At 36.5% G+C, this 24,448-nt stretch overlaps 1 pseudogene; it reads right to left on the reverse strand.

Annotated features, from left to right (window-relative positions):
• Window positions 1-6,686: 6,686 nt before the first annotated feature.
• On the reverse strand, window positions 6,687-24,433 carry LOC117331888 (annotated as a pseudogene).
• Between the last annotated feature and the right edge of the window lie 15 nt (window positions 24,434-24,448).

Raw genomic sequence — 24,448 nt, forward strand, 5'->3', positions numbered from 1 at the left:
TGTATTCATTTGTAAACACTTCTGTGTATCAAACCTATGAGAAAGAATGTAATATTGAATAAATGAATAAATATCAGAATTTCAAGGAAGTGGATGTGTCCCTGCATGGTTACTTCCTTTCATTTCACTCTGTCATAACAACAAACTTGATAGCCAATGGGGTCTGAGGATGCTGCATGGCCTGTAATCGTGAAATTATATAGAGTGGTTGATGATGAGGAAGCAAAGTGAAGTACCCAGGGCTCAGGAAAGTAACCTTGATCTTCAGACCTAAAATGTTTTTCAAAACAAACAGTTCCAGTAAAGCAAGTTTCTGTATGCAGTTTGTAATTAATTGACCCAGGTTTTAATACAAAATTAATACAAAATCAGTTAATGTGGGAATAAAATTTCTATCGAGTGCCCCCACAGAAATCTAACCTAGGTCTCCTTAGTGATAAACCCCAAATCTACAAACTGAGCCAAAGAAGCATGCTTGTCAGCTGACTGACAGAAACAATATTTAATCACTATACACAAGTCACACAGTTAGTAGATTTGTTACATACAGTCTCTCAGTTGACTGAGCATATGCTCCTTTAACCCTTAACTCCCTTAACTTAGATAGTGTTGGGGATTATTACGTCAGTAATTCCCAGTGTTTTATTTGGTGCATGAATGTGTTTCCCTTGCTCTTTTACATTGGTGCCCAACAAAATCCATGTCATGTAATCTGTTGACTTTCAGGTATATGAACAGTTATCTCAACTTTTAGACCCAATATTTTATCCTAATTAAGCAACAGAGACTATAGACCTGCTGAACATCTATTGCCATGACTGTGACCTTGATATTTGACTTTCTAGCTTGAAAATACATTCTAAGGAATAATTTTAGTAAGAAATCAACAAGGTAATTATGAAACAATGCCGCACTTCATTGATGCACTGTGCATCAATGAAGTGCGGCATTGTTTCATTATTACCTTGTTGATTATACACTACCACCATAATGACCCTCGGGATATTTATTGGATACCTGTACAAATCACCTACATGTATACCTGATAACGTGGGTCCTGAGACACAATTAGGCTTCACACAATACCCGTCACAGGTGTTGTTTTACGGTTGAATGGCTTGACCTCGTGTCATAATCGCTCAGGTAAGGCTGTTTTCTTAGTATTTTATCAATAGAACCGGACACAAAATCAGTCGGGTGTTCGGAACTCAGAAGGCTCGGTATTTGGAAGTTTTTAGGTCACCTGAGACAAAGTCTCAAGTGACCTATTCTAATCGCCTTTTGTCCGTCGTAAACAATTTACATTTTCGACTTCTTCTCCAAAACCGCTACACCAAATTCAATGAAATTTGGCAGAAAGCACCTTTGGCTGAAAGTCAACCAAAATTGTGAATTATATGGTCCCCACCCCCCAGGGGCCCGAGGGATGGGGCCAAAAAGAATCAAATTGACTGAAACTTCAAAAATCTTCTTCTCTACTCTCAGATATGGTGGAATCAAACACTCTTCATAGATGGAAGGGTCTTATGGTGCTTTACCAAAATTGTGAATTTCATGACCCTGGTGTCTCATGTTTGCCCCTGGGGGGGGGGGGGGGGGGGGGGGGGGGGGGGGTAAACTTAACTATAGTTTATATAGGGAAATCACATTTTTGACTATTATTTGTTGGATTTGTATTGGAATTCATTCTAACCTGGTTAACATTATAAGCATGGGATAGCAGTTTGATTGTATGCGCATGTTGGCCCTGACTGACCCCCAGGGGCTGATGGGCGGGGCCAAAAAGGGTCAAATTGACTGAAATTTCAAAAATCTTCTTCTCAATACTAATATAAGGTAGAATCAAATACTTTTCATAGATGGATCGATCGAAGGATCTTATGGTGCTTTACCAAAATTGTGAATTTCATGACCCTTGGGTCTCATGTTTGCCCCTGGGGAGGGGGTAAACTTTACTATAGTTTATATAGGAAAATCACATCTTTGACTATTATTTGTTTGATTTCTATTGTAATTCATTCTAACCTGGTTAACATTATCAGCATGGGATAACAGTTTGATTGTATGCACGTGTTGGCCCTGACTGACCCCCAGGGGCTGATGGGTGGGGCCAAAAAGGGTCAAATTGACTGAAATTTCAAAAATCTTCTTCTCAATACCCATGAGGTAGAATCAAATTCTTTTATATAGGGAAATCACATTTTGACAATCATTTGTTTGATTCATTCTAACTTTCTTAACATTATCAGCATGGGATGACAGCTTAATGCTATGCACATGTTGGCCCTGACAGACCCCTTGGACTGATGGGTGGGGCTAAAAAGGGTCAATTAGATTAACTGAAATATTTCAAATCTCAGGTGACCGTTAAGGCCCATGGGCCTCTTGTTTAATACTATAATAAAGGACAATCACAATTTGTTTGGTATTAAGTTTTTAGAAGGTTCGGTTTTCGGAAGTTGCACTGTACTACACTATGTTTCAAGGCCGACAACCCCAAATTTACAGATTTGTTGCACTTCGTTACAATTTTGAGTCAAAAGAACAAGTTTGAACTATGATAATGAAACTTGGTGTATTAAGACCATCAGACGATGTGCAATTACAGAGTTAATGCCCTTTGTTAAAATTTTGTGTCCAGAGCATAACTTTGCCTGGAGTTCAGTTAGGATAATAAAGATTGGTGTATACACTAATCATACAAAGAGGATGTGCAGTGTACCAAAGTGAGGGTCTTCAAACCATTGATTACAGAGTTAATGCCCTTTGTTAAAATTTTGTGTCAAGAGCATAACTTTGCCTGCATTTGAACAAGGATAATGAAACTTGGTGTATTAAGACCATAAGATGATGTGCAGTGTAACAATGTCGGGGCCCACAACCCCTTAATCACAGTTATTTTTTATGCTCTTTGAAAATTTTCAGGGGATAATGTATTTGCCACTTTGTATATCCTTTCGGTGCACCTGGAGCATAACTTTGTCCACAGTTAAGAAGGGATCATGAAATTTCATGCCTGTATCAGTTAAGGAGTCAACTGACCAAAGATTAAGGTTACCGAAATATCAAGATGAGTGATACAGGCCATCTGGGCCTCTTGCAACATGTTTAACCTGCAGCTTTTTAAGAAATAGCGATTAGAAGGATTGTTAATGGATGGACGGACGAAAGACCATGGCTGCAGGTAGATCTGATGATGGTAGGCTGAAAATGCTGAATTCTCTGGCTGTCTTTTCAGACTGTGATGAGGAACACTTTTAATGACAGTCTACCCATTTCTCTCATCTGAACACTCATTCACCTAACGAACATGACACAAGAAATGGAATACATCATACAACACAGTCAATCATGTAATAAAATTTTTATTCTCTAAAACTATTGTCTAAATGATGATCTATGCAATAATATAGTGTGTAACTATCTGGATACGTCAGCAATCATGAAAATGATATCTCATATTTATCCATACAAATAAATCTGGTATTTGCACAAACATAAAAATTGTTCACTGTATATAATAATTTTTTTTGTTTTGTTTTGTTATTTGGTAACATTTAAAAGGATACAATACAAATAACAGTCACACGTGTACACAGAACAACAAGCTTGGTAAAAGGTAAGTAAACACTATAAACTTGATGCCTGTACGTACATATGTATTTCTATGTAGATAACAACAACAGCAATAGAATAGTCCATATATGTACCACACACATGATAAATGTTTATATACAATGACTGCCCGCTAACATATACAACAAACTCATCTGGGCACAAGTTGACAATCTGCTCTTTAAACTTCATTAAAACCCACCTGAATTCCAAACTTTTAAATAAATGACATTATGAGATGACTTGATTAAAGACACATCCTTTCTGATATATATATTTTTTTTAATTTGCAGTTTTTCTTACGAAATTATGAGACTACAACAAACATTTAAGGTGTAAACAACATAGAGAGTGGTTCATGTACCTGAGACAAGGCTATGCTAAAAAATAAATGTAATAAAAAAATCCAGCTGTCCTAAAGTATTGTCCTTAGGACAACAATTATTTTTTGGTCTAATTTTGTAATCTTAAAGCACAGCCAAAGCTGACTCAGGGGAGATAACACCACTACTGCAATACAGGTATCTATATTATATGCTGGAACAAGAATTACTGAAACGGTGTAAAAAATAATGTTAACGGTCTCCTCATTGTTTTCAAGCAAATTGACACCTTGGTAGCCCTTCAGATAAATATATAACATATATGTATATATAAACTGCAGTGATTTGGAAAAAACATAAAAGTCATAAATATTTAACACAAATGTTCACAACTATCAGCATTAACTGCCATAAAAAGTATGCAGAGGGAAAAGAAAAGAAAAAAAAAAAGAAAAAAAAAGAGAGAAATGAATTACAGTCTTGTTCAGATGGGCTGCTTAGAATGTGAAGTTTTGACACAAACTGGGCAAGAGTAAATTGTTCATTCAGAGCTAGTTAAAATAATTGGTAATATTAATTTGGTACAACTGACCAAGTCTTGCACACATGTGACCAATTTTTAAGTGTTCTGTGGGCAGACTGGTCAATGGGTAAGGTTAAGCACTAGTATATTCTGGCTGGATCAAACATTCTTGTATCACTACTGTCCCATAAACAGGTAAGTTATAGTAGGTCAATTAGTAAGAAAATGTAAGGACTTAACATGGTCTGACAGGTTCTAGCCAAAGGGTTCTATCTAACTTTGAATTGTGTTAGGTCTTTGGTGTGTTAAGCAGCTATCAAGCCATCAGGTTTTCTGTCTGTAGGTGGTACAGAATCAGAGGATACTCAAACTAGGAAATAAATGGAATGAACTATATGTAACAATGAACACAGGGTCTCCATTCTCCTACCTATACAATACTTTGTAGTTACTTCATACCTTCACTATTTTGAAACAAAAGAAAACTAGAATTTGCTCTACTTGACTTAGTGAACTAATGCATTTTCAGTTCTGAGACCTTCTGATTTGTTCAGATGATTCAAAACTCTTAATATTGTTTTAGAGTATGTTTTTTTTTAACTATAGTGTATATATATATACTTATCACCAGTAGTAACTATTGATATAATGAATGCTTCTTATATGGAATATTTCTTCATACCGGTAATACTGTTTCACAGCATATTTAAACAGACAACAAAACAATATAACTCCATCTGATCATACTATGGCTGTACTGTTCTACAGGCACTACCAATAATACTGTTCCTACTGCAGTTTCAAAGAATAGATCAAGAGCAGACATACATGTTAAAAGCCTGAGGACATTTTGTCATTTAAATTCATTTTAGTCTGACCAAAACTATCTTTCTCATCAAATGCCAAATCCGAATAAGTATAGGTAAATTCATTACAGAGTAACAAGAGTGAGAACAATGGTCCCCTACATGTGGCCAAAACTGGTCACAGCTTATAGTAATGCTGCAGGTAAAAATACAGGATGTAGCAAAATACTAAAAAAACATATCTACAGAAATAAATTAATGATTCCTGTGCAGAAGTGGTGTTCTAAACAAACCCCACAGTAAAGCAGTGATTTAAAACAATGAACCCAGTAGCATGTGACACAGGTACAACACTCAAAATATTCAGAGTAAACTTATGACGCCTCTAGTGGTCTCCCCTGAATAAAAACATTGGACTGTTACATTAATAACAGGCCCCATTACGAGTTCACAGCATTCTGTTTCATATATTAAAACCTTCATCCATCATGTTTAACGTTTGCTAGATCAAACCAGGACACAATATGTTGACATCAATGATAACTCCACTGGGATTTTACCCTAGATGTTTGCCCAAAGCCTTCAGACCTCTGTGTACACCTTGTAATTTATGGGGCGCCGTTTTACTATTTATTCCCATTTGGTGATATCACCTATTCAAATAGGTGATATCACATATTCAAATGAGTGATATCACCTATTCGAATAGGTGATATCACCTATTCCAATGAGTGATATCGCCTATTCGAATAAGTGATATCACCTATTCGTTTATTAAGTGATATCACCCATTCGAATAGGTGATATCACTCATTCGAATAGGTGATATCACTTAAGAATATTTTTAAGTGATATCACCTATTCCAATTGGTGATATCACCTATTCGAATGAGTGATATCATCTAGACCTCTAATGAATGTATAAACCCAATTAGAAGGGCATGAGATGTATACGTTTGGACTTACAAGCTTTCCAAAAACTTACCCCAAAAACCTTTAAAGTTGGTTTTGGTGCCAAAAAAGTTAAGTCCACAAAATGGTAAAATGTGAAAAAATCACAATTTTTTTCTGTATAATTTTGCCATAACATCACTCCTAGACCTCTAATGAATGTATAAATCAAATTAGAAGGGCATGAGGTGTATACTTTTGGACTTACAAGCTTTCCAAAAACTTACTCCAAAAACTTTAAAGTTTTGGGGTGGGACGACGACGCGAAGGCGGACGCCGGGGTGACAGCATTAGCTCTCGGTTACTCGTAACCGGTGAGCTAAAAATGAATTGGTGATATCACCTATTCGAATAGGTGATATCACTGATTGAATAGGTGATATCACCGAATGGGAATAAATAGTAAAACGGCATCCCATAGTAATTTGATCCCAACACTATGTTAATCAGTTGTCTTTAAATTCTTGACCAGTTTTTACACACTTAAGTCAGTTATCTTTAAATATAGAAGTTAACTTGTTATCTTCAAACATTAACAGTTAACCTTTAACCCAGAGCATTTAACCTTAATTAACCATCAATAGTTAACTTCAAACACAAACATTTAACCTTGAACCCTTAACTTCAAACACAAAGATTTAACCTTGAACCCAAAAATTTAACTTTGAACCAATGACTAGTTAACTTGTTATCTTGAAACATTGACGATTAACCTTGAGTGCTTCGCTTGTTAACTAGTTATTTACAAACATCAACATTTAACCTTGAACTTACCACTAGTTCACTAGTTATCTTCAGACAATAACAATCAACCTTGAACCAACCACTAGTTAACTGGTTATCTTAAACATTAAGAGTTAACTTTGAGTGCATCGCTAATTAACTACCGTAGTTATCTTTAAATATTAACAGTGAACACTGAATGCATCACTAGTAAATCATTCTTTTTCAAACTACTAATAAACATATTGAAAACCCTGATAACCCCATGAAACCCTGATTACCACAAAGTGAATTAGTTTACCTCAAACCCACTTGTAAACCACCTAACTTCAATTTCAGTGTACACCAAAAAGCACCTGAGCATTTCCCTATTGCTAGAGTACATGCATCACAGAATACCCACTTATGAGGAAGAGGACAATAACAGTTGATGTGTCAAAGACACAAGTAATTATGCATTTAGGAGATAGGTATGTTGAGAACCTGAGATGAACAGCCTGTAAGATACATTAGAGTAGGCAGGAGCAGACAAGCAGAGCCATGGACTGTAGACTAATCAATGGTAAACAGATCCGCCCCAATCACACTGGGGGACTATGATTGAAAATAATGCGACACACTGATAACATCTATAACACAAGTCTTGCATGCAATACAATAATACAATGAACTTAGATCAGCAATTAGTTTTGATATTTTTCCCGTCATCTTTTCAAGAGAAAAACAAATTATTGCATTATTTCTTGGACTTGGCTATCCCAAGATCTAGGGAAACCCTTATACATTTATTTAAAGAACAGTACAAATTTGGTACAAGAATCTTTGTCAGATAAATACAAAAATAATAACCTCAAAATTATGATAAAACAACAATATAAAAGTATTTCATATCTCTAATAAAAACATCCACTACCAGATTTGTAAAACTTGAAATGTATCTTTCAAAGGAATACAAACATATTTAGCGAAATGCAAAACTGTTCATCAATAAAACGGCAAAAAATGATGTTCTATTTGTACTGGCCTGTGTTGATATTGCAGACAAAATTTGACACAGCAGGCTTTTAATAGGAATTACAAAAACACCTGCTGATTGACAAAAAGCTTGCTGCCAGGAAAAATTCATTGCCTTCAATTTTCTTTGGTTTTAGTTTAATCAGTAAAAGTCTGAAATATGTAGTTTTGACACAAGTATCACTTGGCAAAATTATAGATGGCATTCTACCTTAGCGCTTACAACAGATTAGGTCTTCAACTCTATAATTTAGCAACTGTAAGTACACCTATAAAATAACACTATGTAATTTCTCGGTCAAGATATTGTAGATTGTCAGGTCCACCCAATTATTTTGTAAAGTCTTAAAGCCATTTCCTCATGGATTGGTCAAATGGCCGTTCCCAAAGGGTGTTGTATATATTGTAAGTCTTCTCTTTGTATTTCATACAAAAACTACCATATTGCTGGATTTCAAATAAACTTGGCAACAATTCTACATACAAATGATTTGCTCTACATCAGTTATAATCATAAAGAATTCCCCTTTAACTTAGTGCTAGAAAAGGATTTAATAAACCCACTCCTAAATTTTTATTATCAGTGCTATGATAGATTTATTGACTCTATATATAAACACAGGAATTTGATTTTTCTGTTGATTCTTGTGAAATTTAATCTTTGATGAAAAAGTACACTGTATTGTGTGTGATCTGACTTAGTATAGATGCTTAGTTTTCAGTGTCTCTGCCAGGGATTGAACCCAAAACCCTTGGCTCACTAGACTAACTCAACCAACTGAACTAGAGATAAATTCTCTTTTGCCAAATCAGCAGATAGCAGCTGGGTTACTTGTGTACCTGGCAGTGGAATCCAGATTGAAAATAACCAAGATCAACGTAAATTCAAATTCTTGTGTAAATATGAGTCCCATCCTACATCAGACAGTTTCTGTACACAGTAGATAAACCCTGTCGATGAGTGCATCAACCTGGTAATTAACAAAACGGTTCAGCACTTCCTAGTACACAAGATTCATCTAACATTAATGCCTTGCGCAGTATATTTATGTACAATCAAATATTATATATTTTACTATGTGTGTCAAAATTAATTGCTGATATCGAGAACATGGCAGCAGGAAAATCTATTTATAGCAGAACTGTAGTCATGGTGATTATTGGATAATATATATATATATATATGTGTATTTACACCTCTTTGTTCTCAAATGATGGATGAATATATGCCTTTTGTAAAGGAAAATTACATTTCATGATATAAATCAGTAAATAATGTTATAATTTGACAAAACATGATTTTTCACTTTTCAAATACAACTTTCAATGGCACCACTGACATTTTAAAAGAGAAAAAATATATATTTACAAATGTAACATATTAATGGCAATTCATAATGCAAATTATATATATCTTGCACAATATCATTATACACACATTTAAAAATCATAGTCATAAAAATCTGATCAAATTTAAAAGTAGATCTGCTGCATCAAAATGTACATACAATACCTTGTGTATGTACATGCCCTGATTGGCCAGTGCTGTTAAAAGTCATTCAGTGATAGACATTCTCCTCAGCATGCACACTCACACATTCCTCAGGCCATGCAAGCTACATTCTTCTTTCTGGATGGGGATATGCACATTGTATACATACCCCTAAGTCACACATTCCATTCACATATCTTTCACAGACACTTCACAATCACACATTGTGGTACACACATCTGATTTACACACTGTGGTACACACATCTGATTCACACACTGGGGTAAACACATCTAAATCACACAATGGGGTACACACATGTACATCTGAATCGCACAATGGGGTACCGGTACACACATCTGAATCGCACGATGGGGTACACTCACTTGCTCTCAGCTACAGTAAGTCCTATACCTTTAATACACCTATACTGCTATAGGTATGAAAGTCATCACAACATCTTCACAGTGACACATACAAAATACAAAACATTATTTTGAAATCTCAATGCTTTAGTGATAAAATCTTTTAGAAATAATTCATTGTGATGCTAGGCACTAACATAACAGGATACAAGTAGCTAAATCTCTTCCTCAAAATTTGATAGCTTCTCTGGATTCGTTTTCAAATTATGTGAAAAATATCACGGAATTAATCTCAATTCTTTTTAAAATAAAGGATTCACGACATGTTTCTGTCTTGAAAATTCTGACTTCACAATTGACTTGAACTTACAGTATCTTTTTTAAACCAGTTCAAGAGTTAAAAGAAGTTTTAACAATACTTGTATCTTGAAAGTGACATATATTCTTCTGTAATATATGTTTATAGTTTAAATCTGACCATATTCAATATGTATAATGTATATATTTTTATTTTCACCAATAATTGTTTTGTAAATTTTAAAAACAAAACTTCAAAGATATCTTAACGGAGACAGTATTGCTTGCAACTACTGAAATATTTAACAAAATACATGGAAAAATTATAGATATTTGAAATAATATGGGTACTGTGTACAAAACCATACTGATTCTTCTACTATTGGCTCATATTTTGAGAAAATAAGATATTATCATCATTTATGTCATAGGCCTTAAATCTTTGGATAAAATGGTTGAAATTTTCAAAATCATAATTATCTATATTTTTCTTTAGTGAAAACATATTATCTCATAATTTTAAATGATTGTCTAAAACACAAAATACAAGAAAACATCAAAATAATTTCTGAGCATTAAAAAAACCAAACAGCATTCCGAAAGCCCCAACAAATAATTTTAAGCAAGCTGTTTGTCCATCACTGATTTAAGCAATGCAAAATTTAATAAAATATTACTTTTTGATCTAAGCAATCAATTTTTGACACAGTTTCATGTTAACTCAGACTATTACCAAAATGATTTAAGGGGAGTGACTTTTGTCAATTCGGTCAATTAAAAATATCCTCTTGTGGTGTACCACTAATAATTATATAACATTCATACACAACCCTAGAAAATATAACACAGAGATTGCACACTCCTCTGTCACAGACTGAAATTAAAATGAGAGGAACGACACCATACTTATATAAACAATTTATATATCTGGCCCTCCACTTTGGACCTCACAAAAACCACTAAACAAAGTTACAATTCCACATTGGCATTCCCCGTCACATGAACATATACAGCATATCCCTGGCCCACAGACCCAGTTCTGATGATATAAAGTAGTTATGTAATAATGTAACAATGAGATATCACCAGAACATCATCTGTTAGCTATATACACTATATACTTAGTTTTAGATGTGATGTGGAACATCAAGGTGAAATGTGATAAAATAAGATTTAGTGATAATCAAGGTCTGGGCTCAGAGAAAAGATTGAGATCTGCTGAAACAAAAGATTATCAACCTTTGATCTCACAGATGGTTGACCTCTCCATCATTGACCTCTGAGCTCAGACTTATTTTGATGGTCCTCAGAAGAGTTTATATAATACAACATGACAACAAATGGTACAATATATATCCCAAGACTTATATCTTGACACTGATACAGTTACTGGACGTTTCCATGTAAATCTCAAATAATCTTAAAATTCTGATGTGTACAGAAAGACAACACAGCTGTTAAGAGTTTGTATGCCAGACTCCACAAGTCCACAAACAGGTCCTAAAGAGTCCTGTGGATAATGATAGTAGTCTTGAGGACTTATACAAGAGCTGGCTACATCACAGACACATATACACAAAATCACTCAAAAGTGTAGCGATTCATCATGTTGTACAGCAGGGGATTCCTGTAGGGGTCCTGAATCTGATTGTCTGGGGCTGCTGCAGCCCCAGTATTTGGACGAGGCACAAAGTCCCGCTCTTGTGTGACCCCTGACCCCGTAGGATGTGTTAGTTTTGCAGAGGCAGCTGCAGCAGCAGCATATTGCTTATCATTCATTGAGTTCACAAAGCTATAGGGACTGTTCTGGTAGAATCCACGTGGGGGGTAGTCACGGTCAAACATGGTATGTTGTGGGGCCACCCCATGGGGCAGAAATGGGCTATTGGTGCTGTCCCCCATATGTTGAGGGTGATAAATAGGCTCACGGTTGTACATGTACTTGTCCAGGTTAAATGACGTGTTCATGTTAATACTACTGAACATTTCTGATGTTGATGTTTGAGGAAAAGCACGGGAAAAGTCAGTGATACCTGAGGCCGTTTGACGATACCTCTCCTCTAACGACTTCTGGGTGGTGCCACACTGTGTACGTGTGTATTCCTGAAGAGAAGGTGCAGCTGGATAACCATGACTGCCGAAATAACCAAAATCAAATCTCTCCATGGGAAAAGTTTCATGTGGTAATTCTGGACGAGTCGTAGACTGAGTTAATCCTGGAAACATATTTCTTTCTGCAACACTTCGTCGAGAGGGATCAAACATGAACTCCCGCCCACTGAGGTAGTTGTCCTTTGAGAATAGTGGGGAGGATGTGGAGTTGGCGGGCCGGTCCCGCTGAAGATATGGTGTCTGGGACCAATGAGCAGGTCGTACGTCCTGTCCTGCTACACCAGCCCAGGAGTTAAATGGATTCCTTGCCATGGTCTGTGCTGTCACAGCTGTGGGACCTGGAAACATGTCCTCGCGTGGAGGTACAGTTGTAGGTCGTCGGAGCAATGACGAAGCAGAATTAGAATGTGATGCAAGGGCAGAGTCAGCCATGCGATGAAGGTTCTGTAATGCATTCGGATCACTTTGGGCAAGGAAGGGAGTAGCCATCCTCTGACGTTGCAGTAATGCATCATTCTCTGTGAAGCGCATAAAGGATGAGGTGGAGGTGGTAGTGGTAGATGTAGTGGCAGTAACAGGAGGGAATATGTTCTCAGTTTGTCTGATGACTGGGGTTTCCCTGGTAGTAGGGGTGGGAGTTGGGGTTGGTATGTACGAAGTGATAGCACTCAGACTGTCATAAACATTGTCCGGGATTCTTTCTGATGGACGCAGTGGGCTCACACTGCGACTTGGTTGGTAGTGGTTCTCATGCTGCCTATCACACTCTAGAATCTCCATGCGTTTATTGGACATGTCCGTGCCCTGAACAGGCTGGATCTCCTCAGGAGGGATCTCTGGAGTTGTTGTCAGATTAAGAGGAGGTGCTGTAGCACTAAGGTTAAGAGGAGGCAAGTCTTTATCCTGTGGAGTAGGAGGAATGTCTATGGATCTGTCAGCTGTTGGTTCCAGTCTATCTAGACGAGATACTTCATCCTCAGAGCGTGTAGTGGAGTCAAATTGTTGTAGATACTGACCAAGGTATTCCTTGTCTACTTCTGGCATGGTAGACTCGGACTGTGAGCCCCCAAAGTCTCCACTGGTAGGACCAGTGACAACAGTGGAGGCTACTCCATCTGCCAGTGGTGTCGGTTTTGAGAGATCATCAGGCTCAGTCTTGGATATGCTGACTGCCAAAGCATCAAGAGGATCATGATCTCGCTTGACCTCTGACCCACTGTCAGGCTGTGACTCTGAGCGTCTATAGGGCTGGGATATACTATCCCCAAAGTCACTCTCAAGACGTGGCTCTCCTCCGGAATGACTCTGCACACTGTGGATGTTCTCACTATTTGCAACAGACTTTGGTGGAGTTGACTCAAAGTCCCTCCCTGGTGTGTCAATATCCTCTGGGCCTGACTCTATGTCTCCCTCATCACTGTCCACCACGGGAGGAGGACGAGGAGCCGGCGGAGGTTTGAGCTCCTCCTCAAAGTCTGTATCTATACCACTACTCATCCTATCACTGTCCTCATCTACTTTACTTTGTATATCTGTGAGAGGTTCTGCTACAGCAACAGTAGATTCTGTTACTGTCTCAGTCACCATATCTTCTACCTCTTTTGGTTTCTCTGCTGCCGTCATATCCAAAGCATTCTCTTCAACATCCTCCTCTGATTTCTCTACTGATTCCTCAACAGCTGGAAGAGGCTCCTCATCAACTTCCTTTTGTGGCTGTTCTGGTTTGTCTGATTCTGACAAGTTGCCCATACTATGTTCCTCCACATACTTTATTACATCTACAAAGGCTGGATCTCCTAACTCTTGTTCTCCTTCACTTTCTTTAACCTGCTTACTTTGATCTTTACTTGGTAGATCAAAACCGACTTTCTCCTTTTCCACCTCCTCTTCATCATCATCCTCCCGATACTCATCAGTTTCATCTAGATCCTCTGCAACTATTGGCTCCTTTTTCTTTTTCTTTGCCTTTGGCTTTTTCTTGCCACCAGGGCTCTTTTTGGAGGCAGCAGCTTTTGTTCTTGGAGATCGTTTAGGTGCTTGTTTTGTTTCTGCTTTAACTGGAAGTTCCTCCTCTTGTTCTGGTTTTACTTTACGACCCTTTTTGGGGGCTGGTGCTTTCTTTCCCTTTGCAGCTTTAGATGCAGCTGTTTTTGATATTGCTGCTTTTGGTGATTTGGGTGTACCTGATTTTGGTGTTGAAGCTTTTGGAGTGGTTGATTTTGGAGTGGTTGATTTTGGAGTGGTTGACTTTGGAGTGGTTGACTTTGGAGTGGTTGACTTTGGAGAGGTTGATTTAGTGCCTTTTGGAGAGGCTGCCTTTGGTGAGGTGCCTTTAGGAGCAGCTGCCTTTGGTGATGTGCCCTTTGGAGTGGCTTTCTTCTTTCCCTTAGTCTTTCCCTTTGGTTTGGGTTTTACTACATCAGTAACAACCTCAGACAAATCCTCTGCCACAATATCTGATTGACCAGTAACCTCATCTGGATCATCTTTAATGTTAAGATTTTGTTTCTCTTCATTTGATTTCACCACCTCCTCCTCATCCTTTTCTTCTTCTTTCACAACCTTTGGTTTCTTTTTCTTTTTAATGGGCTTTTTCTTTTTTGTTTCAGGTTTGAGTTGTTCCTCCTTCACATTCTCTAGGCCTGTTGACAAGTCATTCTCTTGGCCTGTAGGCTTGTCCTCACTCTCCTGGCTTGCAGGCATATCTAATGCAGTATCTTGGTCCAGACCCTTGTTCTCCATTACAACTGGTTTCTCGTTCTCACTCTTGTCAACATTGTTAACTCTAAATGACTTGAGGGACTTGTCCTGGAACAATGGCAGCAGTGCATCGCTGTCCATTTCATCATCTGACTTAAACTCATACAAGTCCATTGGATTCTGAGATCTGTTGATGGGAGACAGAGGCTTTTTGTCTTGCAGTTTGGAGCCATTGCTGTCTCGACCATTAGCACTGCCAACTGTAGCAGAAGCTGGTTTTCGAACTCCGTCAATGGCCACCACATGATTGGAGGCTTCCTTGGAGGGAGGGATGATATTGTGGAACTTGCGCAGATGATACTGTAGTGAGCTTTTCTGTCGACACGCAAAATCACATAAGTCACATTTCACTGGTTTCTCATTTGTATGCTGTCGCATATGAATTTTCAAATTGTCCGCATGTCGAAAAGCTCTGCCACAGATACGACAACCAAATTTTCGTTCACCTGAAATGAAACAGAAAAAAAATTAGGTTGAAAATGCACATGTACTGCATTAAATAACATTGATACAGTTTCTTCAGCAACAAGAGGCCCATGGGGCCTGTATCGCTCACCTGGAAATTTCAGTGATTATGATATGGTAATCAGGCCATCTTTAATACAAAATTGGTTCCTTTTCACAAAGGGATACTTCAGACCACATTTTGCCCAAATTCTGTTGTCCCTACAGATCCGACGAAGGATTTTTCAGAATTTCCTATAATTCCCCTATTTGGCCCTACCATCACGCCACTATAGGGGACCAGACCCACCATTTATACAAAAATTTTCTCTTTATTCAAAGATCCAGCTCAACCATTTGTATAATTTTGAATCTGCGCTACCTAGGGATATTTCCAATCAAATTATTCTAATCAATGGTTAAGAAGAAAAAATTGTTTGAAGAAGTTATTAAAGTACAGACGACAGATGGATGATGGATGCGTACAGTATGGCATTATATATATATAAGCTCACCTTGGTCCTTCAGACCAGGTCAGCTAATAATAAACCTACATCAGGTAAAAAGGGATAGTTTTTCATTCTGAGAAGTGATAATTTATAAACATATAATAACAATTATATATATATCATGATCACATGACTGACCCGGACATTCTTCTACATGTGCATGCCATGTCATTAATATCATAATTAAGACATGTATATACACTATTTTGATGTCATCAGTAATTCATGACATCACAATATTAAACTATATGATCATGACGTCACATGTACATGATTGTCTCAGTAGGGAAAAGTTTTATACTACCCTAGTCGAAATTTACCTTTTGTATATACAATATAGATATTGAGAGTTTTCACTTTTATTCTCATAAACACAAGTTATGTGATTAACAGAATCTCACACTCATGATTACTATATACAATATGAAATTTATTATCAATAATTTATATGGTACTCGCCTAAAAGCTGGCCATGGTGGCATAATGAACTTGGTTAATGAATTACATATAAAATTAGCCACAAATGTAAGATCCTTCATTTGTGCATTAAATGCAATTTTGTTAACATGTAATTTGAACAATTGTTGCTTTTAAAATTTGTTATGATAATATATTCAAAATAAACTGAGCATCTGTCACAAGTGTTCATTTTAATTGTAATATGAAATATCAAATTTAATGAACAAGTATATATATATACCAGATAAATGATCTCATCATAATTACTGGTACATGTATGTCATGATCAGTGTTAGATCCTTGCAATATTTTACAATCTGAGACACGTTTTCTTACTACTATTTTTTTCAATGTCTCCACGTACTTTAACGTGATGATTGATGGATGACACATATTTCAATTCCATGGCAACTAGCGCAAAAACTTGTCATGTACAATAATATACATGCTGTCATATACTTTTTATTGGTGGGCTATATTGCACAGCAAAATTGCCTCTAAAAAATTGAGATCTGAGATCTAGAGAACTTGCATTTGGTGCCTAACAATGAAAATTCTTTATTGGTGCTTTTAATTGATCTTTTCTCTTGTTGTTTCTTTTTCTTCATAATTACCTTTACATTAAGTTTGAGAAATAATCTTCCAATACTTTTTAATAAATAGCAATAACAAATTTCAACTGTCAAAATCCAAGATGGCTGTCTGTTGACCATTTTGATCTCCTATAATCAGCCTAAAAAATTTAATGGGTGCACCTTTAGTCAAATGATTCTGAATATATATATAGGCTAGTGATGATAGTCAGAATTTCTTGCTATGTTGAAACATAAAATTGAGCTGAATCTGATCTCTGGAGTTGGTATTACACTTCGATTTCCATGGTTCAAGGTTTACAAAATATCCTTTCTTTCCTTATTTAGAAATATATATATATATACAGCCATACTTCAACTGTCAAATCAAAGATGGCCATAGCCACCTGTACTGCCTTTTTGTTTTACTGATCTGACTCAAACAATTGATTGGGCACAACAACGAATAGAGTTGAAATCAAGATATATTATTCTTGTACTAGCTAGTCCAATTGATTCTCATGAGTATAATAGCGGAAGATAGTGAGAAAATGTCTGCTGAGACATGAATGCCCCCAATCCTATTGCTATATAGCTGCGGGTATTTCTGCCTAGGTAATTGGGGTGCCGTAGACCGTGAGTTCGAGGCCCAGTCAGGGCACGAGTCAAAAAGTTGTCTTCCTTCATCATTTGTGTTACTTTGTTATATGTCTATTTATTAGCACAATGTATCATATATATGCACTATGTGTTGGTGATCTGAAGATAAAGATTTGAATTTCCTGTCTTAGTTGTACCGAGAGAAATATTTAAAATATATGTACAATTTGTATCCATGTATGTAAATACATTGCAATCCAGATATTCATATCATCTAATAGACGACTTCCGCAATGATCATGTCAGGGTATCGGGCCGACCATCACTACGCAATTGAAACGTTCTTTTTAAGAACGCCAATGTGGCGCAGCGGTATAAGCTGCGGTTATTTCTGGCTAGGCGATTGGGTGCCGTAGATCGTGAGTTCGAGGCCCGGTTAGGGCACGAGTCAAAAAGTTGTCTTCCTTCGTCACTTGTGTTACTATATATATATAGCTATGTTACATATATATATATTCACATATATATCTGACCTTTTAATCTTGACCAATGACCATCGGAAAGTAATCAGGTATATATACTGGAACTTGATGCTTTATGATATATATGGTGTGTACATATATATGAACGGAATCTTTTGAGTTAATATTGTTCTAATTATATGTTATTGATTCAAACAGGACAGGATGGGATAACAGAAATAGGTATATATCCCTCTATAAAATGGTGGAATTGGATTGTTTACTGACAGATGAGGGACAGACCACAAGCAAAGTGCAATATGTACAGCCCACGACAGCCATCTAGTGCTGATGCTGAGCTAAAAATATTCAGATTTACATACGAAGAAATAATATAAATTTCATCTGTCAAAATCCAAGATGGCCACCTGTCAACTATAATGATCAGTCTAATTAAGGAACCTGCATGAAATAATTTGCTAAGAAAGCATAATATGCATGTCCATCGTCCTCAATTCTTTAATAAGTTGCTAATTACATAATATAAGAAATGATGACAGCAACCCAAATCATGACCTATTTATGTAATATAAACTTATTGCAGCCACATGCAGAATACCCTAGGTCTTCTGGAACACCTGGTCTATTTTTCAAGTGTCTCCATGGAAATCTATATTTTGTTTATATCTTGTAATTGCCCTTGATTTATCACATTGTAGATAGAAATACTGTTTTTTTTATTATGTATGAAGATCTCTGTTGGGTTTTTTTTAAGAAAAAAATGCAACAGACACAGGAAGAGCCAAATTGAATGAATGGCCATTGCATTTGTCCCATGTTACAAATTAGTTGTAAGCCCTGTGACAAAATTGAATCTAATTTGATATTGATCTGGGGAGATACCAAACTAGTGAGAGACTCATCAATCACAGCCTAAAATACAAACCTGTGTGTGTGATGAGATGGCGTTCTAAGTGGCTCCTTTTGAAGAATGCAAATGTACACGCTTCCTGACTACACATAAATTTCTTGTCAGCAATTTGATGGAATTCTTCTTGATGATTTTTTAAATGTTTCTTGGATCGGAAATCCTTTGTACAATCATTGATATTGCACTTAAATGGGCGAGATGGGTCATGTATCACCTTGTGTCCTCGTAGGGCAGTGTTTGTTTTGAACCGTTTGTCACAATTTGGGCACTTAAAAGGTCGTTCCTCTGAATGCCATTTTAAATGTCTTCGCATACTGTCTTCTGTGTAAAACATTTTCTCACAATCTGGATGCACACAACGTACATGCTTCACCTTTTCTCCATGGATATTAGCCATATGTTTTTTAAGGTTGGCTTTGTAGTTCGATTCGTAGCTGCACTTTTCACAATGGAAGCGTTTTGGTGCATCTGGATTATGGCGTATGATATGGGATTTGAGAGATGATTCATATTTGAATTCTTTGCTGCAGTGATTACAAATGAAAGGGACCGGCCCTAAGCATTCCTCCATGTGTTTCTCCAAGGTTACTTCCGTACATTTGACGTAACGACTACACTTTCGACACAACTTAAAGTCTGTTCTGTCTTTGTGCTCCCTGTGACAATGGTCCTTGAGGCTATCATGAGTGTCAGAAATGAATGTACATCGCAAACACACGTATATACCATGAGTCCTCATGTGGCGAGCAAGCATGGCCCGTTTTGGTGTTGCATATGTGCAGTGCTGACACCTATACTGGGCCTCCCCGGCAGTGCCTGTCTCTATCTTTTTTATCTCCTGGTTTTGTAATAATATAGTAGTTTTCACATCCTTGATGTCCTCCCCATTTTCAGTAGGTCCAATCGTCTTATCCTCTGACTCTATCCCGCTAGAGCTGGCCCGGGTAGGTGACATTGGCCCCTCCCCCTTGAGGATACTGACCACACACTTGCGTAGATGCCGGGTGTTGGCACCCTTGCTGTGTGACACATGACCACAGTGCTGACAAGTGATCACCACTGGGGGTCTCTTTACAACTGGAATAGCTGGCAAATTAGATAAACTTTCTGCCACTTCAGATTCTCTATTTCCTCTTTCACTTCTTTCACCAAGTCTTCATCTTTTTCCACATTTTCATCCTTTATATCAATGTCTTTCTTTTCATCATTCACATTTTCCTGATTTTTAACTATGCTCTTTTTCTTTTTAGTTGATTTCTTTTTTACTTCCAATGGTTTCACTTCTGGTTTATCACATATATTCTCATTTGTCTCGTTAACTACAGAACTATTACCCTCTTCCTCTGTTACATCATTGTTCTTTTTTAATTCATCTGTTGGTGCAACTTTCGACTTTTTGATAGTTTTCTTTTTCTTTTTTACATCTGATGTCTCTACTTTTTTACAGACAGTAGTGTTTGATTTAGTGTCCACTGATCCATTGTCCTCTGTGCTCTTCTGTTCAATACTGTCATGCTCAGTGGCAAGAACTTTTTCCTCCTGACTCGTTTTATCTAAACTAACATTGTTTACTCCATTAGCAATATCTGTTGGAGGAATATTCTCATTCACTGCTGTCTTTGGAGTTTTGGCAGCAGGCTTCTTCCTTGGTTTTTTGACTTTTTTCTGGACATTTTCTGATTTTGCCTCAGCTCCTTCAACTACAGCTTTTTCTGTCGTAGTTTCTGTTTCAGCTATTGTTTCTGGTTTTATTTCTGTTGTTGATTTTTCTTCCACCTTTTTCCGTCTTTTCTTCACTGGTTTTTTCACTATTTCTTCGGCAGGAGGTGCTTCTGGCACCACTTCCTCTTCCTCTTCAATGTCATCATCCTCAAACAGAAGCTTTCTTTTTCTGATTGGGGATTTTTTCACAACTGATGATTTGTTGACACTATCCTTCTTTTTTCCAGATTCTGATTCCTCCTTGACTGGCCACTCGCTTTCCTCCTCACTATGATACTTCCTGTTCCTTTTTGGTGTACGTTTAGAGACCCTTGGTGAGGAAGCATCAGACTTACTAGAAGTGTCCAAGTCATCTTTTTCAGTAATATGCAAATCTGATACATTGTTTTCATTAATAGCTACTTTTTCTTTTGATTTTGATAACTTTTTCTCTGATTTTTTGGAAGGCAATGATTTGATGGATTTCTTTTTCTTTGGTGGGGAAGGGATCATGTGTGGCAGGGTCAACTACATCAATACTGTCTTTAAATTCTTCAGTACCATTTAACTCAGGCTGAATTGTATCTTTCAAGTCATTGTTAATTGTATCTTTAGACTTAGAAACTTTTGATGATGTCTTCTTTTTGTTTGTTCCAGGTTTTGCTTTCAAGGGTTTCTTTGTATCAGAATTTTCAGATTGTTTAGGTTTTGGTTTGGTTGTCTTTTTCTTCCTTGTGGTGCTATTATTGCTATGTGGGCTTGTGGCTTGTATATCAGTTTTTTCACTAACAATAACATTGTTCATCTTTTGGTCCACATCTTCAGACCTGCAGTCAGGAGGTGGTGGTGGGGAGAGCACAGTTTTTTCCTCTGTCTCCATCTCTCTTTCATTGTCACATGCCCCATCGTCACTCATGGGGCTGACCTCCAGTCCAAGACCATTATCTAGATCTTTGCATTGCACAATCTCTACATCTTCCTTCTCTGGTCCTGGAGTTATCTCATCTTCTTGAATGGTGCACATTGCACCATCTTCACTGCCCTTAGGACTGCTGATATCGTCGCAGTGATGATTAGTCCCAGAAGGGTCCATCTCATTGTTGCTGCTTCCATCTGGAATAACATTATTTTTCTGGTGATAACTTGCTGCTATGCGGTTAACATAGTCAGGATTGACAATGCCTGGCTCCCGGACGCGGGGCTTATCAATCCGCTTAGGCTCCTTGTATGTCCTCATTCTTGCAAATTCATGTCTACTTGAGATGTGTTATCCCATACTGTGATTGGTCAAGACTGGATATGTCTTCGCCTGGCAATCTGAAGGGACAGAAATTGAAATACAGTTTAGGATTATGTTTATTGATAACTTAGATTCATATTGTGTGTTAGTGTCTTGTGAAGTTTTCTATCCACATTATGTATATATGTCACATCATTATATAGGGGACATGGAAAATATGTTTGATTAAGATAAAATATTACAGTGTGAACATAAATAATTATTAAACTAAAGCAGTAAATAATTTCCCTGTTTATATTTACATACTGTTGATTTACTTTTCAAGGTTAAACTATGTTTTGACATTGTTGTAACTGAATCATGTAACTTAGTATTGTAAATCCTTGGAAATGTACACTTATCAAGGTTATTAATTGATCATTAAGGTTTGTAATTACAATTCACTATGTAAGGCACATGGATGATAGTACATTGTACATTACATCCATAAAATTATCAATAACCAAAATGAGGGGTAAATATTTCATCTTTTATTATGACTATGTCTTAATATTAAGGTCATAGATAAAATTAATGATTATCTTTTAACATATTTTCCTATCCGAGATTGCCCATTATTAAAAAAAAATACTATAACGTTTGTAAGATGTACATGTAGATTTTGTGTGTTTTATTTGTATTGAAAACTTCCTAGTTGTATAAGGGTTTGTACAGGAATATAATTTTACTATTAAATTTGAGGTCATTTTATTTATGATTAGGCCCTTCTGGGCCTTTTCTATCTTTCTAATTATTCAATATTGTAAAATCATTACTAACTTATACAATGAAATTAAGTATTTTTCAAGACATTTTACTCTAGTCTTTGCTTGCTTGTTTTTTTTTATAAGATCAATCAACCTTTGTCTTTATTAGTATTTATGAAACATGGTTGCTGGCACTCTTAATTTTTGTAAAATGAGGAAAAATCCTAATTCTATGATACATATATTTTTTTGGATTCTTTTATTTGATATTTTCAAATGGGAGTTTTTACATTAGGAGTAGTTTCTTTATGAAGATAGAAATTTGAAAAATTATTTAAAAGCACACACATTAAAAAACACAACATTAACATTGTGATTACCAAAATTAGTTAATTTTTAGGACTTTAAGCCCCCCCCCCCCCCCCCCCATTTATTTTTAGGACTTTTCAAGGCAAAGCTTGCTTTTATGCCTTTTTTGAGGCCTGAAAACCCTGTGCATGAGATACATTGTAACAATGGGTGAACATTCAATTATTAAAACTACAAGAAAGGCCACTCCTCAAAACAGACTTTATTATTATTACTTGAATCTACTCCATGCATTTTATATAAATTCTTATGTATGTATCTAGACAGGTATATTATCATTTTGGTGTTTTTAAATGTGCTGAAAAAATGCCACTAATATATTACTTATTGCAATCTTTGTATAGGATTTTTAGATAGTTATTTTGGATGTATCAAATGGTCACTACACTAATCTATTGAGCTTCTTTTTTTTCTTTATCTATAACAAATTCAACAATAATCATAGAACAACAAAATAAGTTGTTTTATAATAAAATGACTATTCAATTAGAATTGAAAAGTTAGTGTACAGCAAGTTGGCTTATTGTGATATTTAGTATGAATGAGAAGTCATAGATATGACAAGCATTGACTGTTTGGTACTTTTGCAATACATGTTGTTTGCTGCAATGTTGTCAAACAAACATGACACTTTGCAGACCAATCAGACAACATGTTTATTTTTTTCCGATAGTTACGCGAAAAATGAACGTGTGAAAAACCAGAATTGTCAAATGTTAAGATGAATATATACTGCTGTAAACTGTTAACTTGTTATATGTACTTAAATAGTAAATGGTGTATGATGTCATTATATTTTTTCATATAATTCAGTAAACAACTACATTTTAAGACCGATATAAGTAACGTTTTAGTTAAAAATATGGGCTTCTGTGGATGTAAAATATTTCGTTATATCGCATTTATTCATTCGGACCGTCTGTGTCACTTACAGAGATGTTAAATACATATTTATCAATTATTTTAAATCTAGACACATGCAGTTGACACCGTTCTATAATCAATTAAATCTAGGGCATCAGCAGACACGCTCGGTTGGACGGGAAATCTTGCATCCTGGGTTATCTAAACGATTAGTAGGTTACAAGGTAACACAATAACAATGCTACTGTTATTATGTTGGCGGCACCTGCTCAACATTGTATGTTGTTTACTCTAGAAATCACGGTAGCTTGTGTATTTCATTGAAGCCAAAGCCAGTGACATTTGATAGCACGAAAAAGCATGTCAATTTACCCATTTTATCCGCCCGGGTTGGTTTCCATTCTCATGCATACGTTTCATTAGGGTTTATAGATGATGGTGCTTTTCCTATTTAAGCGTTAGGCCTGCTTAAAGTCCGAGGAAAGCAACGGTCTTACATTTAGTCAGGAAATCATATCCATACCATCTCCAAATAGCTAAATATAGCCAAATTGATTCTGGACAGCGGAAA

This window comes from Pecten maximus, chromosome 7 (genome assembly GCF_902652985.1).
Source record: "Pecten maximus chromosome 7, xPecMax1.1, whole genome shotgun sequence".
NCBI lineage: Eukaryota > Metazoa > Mollusca > Bivalvia > Pectinida > Pectinidae > Pecten > Pecten maximus.